At 42.4% G+C, this 1,491-nt stretch overlaps 1 long non-coding RNA gene across 1 annotated transcript; it reads right to left on the reverse strand.

Annotated features, from left to right (window-relative positions):
* Window positions 1-6: 6 nt before the first annotated feature.
* LOC103480916 (uncharacterized) lies at window positions 7-1,485 on the reverse strand. The gene is made up of 4 exons (XR_536199.2): window positions 733-1,485; window positions 552-616; window positions 272-465; window positions 7-178 (listed from the first exon to the last, which is right to left on the reverse strand). It is a non-coding gene; the product is annotated as an uncharacterized LOC103480916 (long non-coding RNA).
* Window positions 1,486-1,491: the final 6 nt, after the last annotated feature.

The following is a 1,491-nucleotide window of genomic DNA, read 5'->3' on the forward strand; positions in this document are numbered from 1 at the left end:
TTGGTTGTTGGTTTAGCTGCAGTAGTTGTAGTTGTGGTTTTGGTTGTTGGTTTAGCTGCAGTAGTTGAACTAGTTGTGGTTTTGGTTGTTGGTTTAGCTGCAGCAGTTGTAGTTGAGTTTGGAGCCATGGTAGTGACTGTAGAATTTGTAGTGGGCAGTGTGGTTGGCAAAGGCGAGCCTGCCAGAAAAAGAAAAGAAAAAAGACAATGCTGTTTAAATAAAAACTTACATTGCTCTGTTTCTGTGTAGTGTTAGACTACATTTTACTTACTTATTACTTGGACAGAACCAGGTGAAAATGGGACATCCAAGATAGTGTTATTATTGGCTGTATCTATAGCATCTGCTAATGTTTTTTGTACTACTTCGTTCTTTGGGAGGTCCACAAGTGGAGTGGTTTTGTTAAACTCCACGCCAACTTCTGCTTCTGTGACATTCATTCGAATTTGGGATGCTAAAGAAACTCTGCAATATAAACATAATGAAGAAGTTTAGAAAAACATATATTATTATTATTATTTTTTTTTTTTTAAATAAATAGTTAATCTTACCTAAATGCAATGACATAACTACGGATGAAGCGGGCTCCAAAAGCTTTCCTGTAGAGCATGTCATACTGTAGGACAAATGATTAAGTATCATGATAAGAATATTGTATAACTGATTATTTTACTATTTCAATTGAATATCTGATAATATGACCATAATGATACATTTTACTATGGTACTTACTACTAATGTGATCCTTTGAGCAAAATCCTTAAATTTTTGGCTATTGCCATCTTTGAGATCTTCATCAAATGGTTCGTAAACAACCACTCGAACATGATAAACTGGAGCAGGAGATTCAGTTGTAGTAGGCGTAGTTGTGTTAGTAGCCGGCACTGGTTGATAGGCTGTGGTTGTGGTTGTAGCTACTGTGGTTGTGGTTGTGGTCGGTGCAGCTGTTGCTGTGGTTAGAGCCACTATAGTTGTTGGTGCAGCTGTTGTTGTGGTTGGTGCAGCGGTTGTTGTGGTTGGAGCCGCTGTAGTTGTGGTTGCTGCAGCTGTGGTTATGGTTGGTGCAGCTTTTGTTGTGTTTGGAGCTGCTTTGTTTGTGGTTGGTGCAGCTGTTGTTGTGGTTGGTGCAGGTGTTGTTATGGTTGGAGCTGATGTGGTGGTGGTTGGATCAGCTGTGGTTGTGGATGGTGCAGCTGTTGTTGTGGTTGGAGCAGCTGTGGTTGTGGTTGGTGCAGCTGTTGTTATGGTTGGTGCAGCTGTTGTGGTTGCAGCCGCTGTTGTTGTGGTTGGTGCAGCGGTTGTTGTGGTTAGAGCCGCTGTAGTTGTGGTTGGTGCAGCTGTGGTTATGGTTGGTGCAGCTTTTGTTGTGGTTGGAGCTGCTGTGGTTGGTGCAGCTGTTGTTGTGGTTGGAGCCGCTGTTGTTGTGGTTGGCGCCGCTGTTGTTGTGATTGGAGCTGCTTTGGTTGTGGTTGGTGCAGCTGTTGTTGTGGT

The sequence above is a fragment of the Poecilia reticulata genome, linkage group LG18 (genome assembly GCF_000633615.1).
Source record: "Poecilia reticulata strain Guanapo linkage group LG18, Guppy_female_1.0+MT, whole genome shotgun sequence".
NCBI lineage: Eukaryota > Metazoa > Chordata > Actinopteri > Cyprinodontiformes > Poeciliidae > Poecilia > Poecilia reticulata.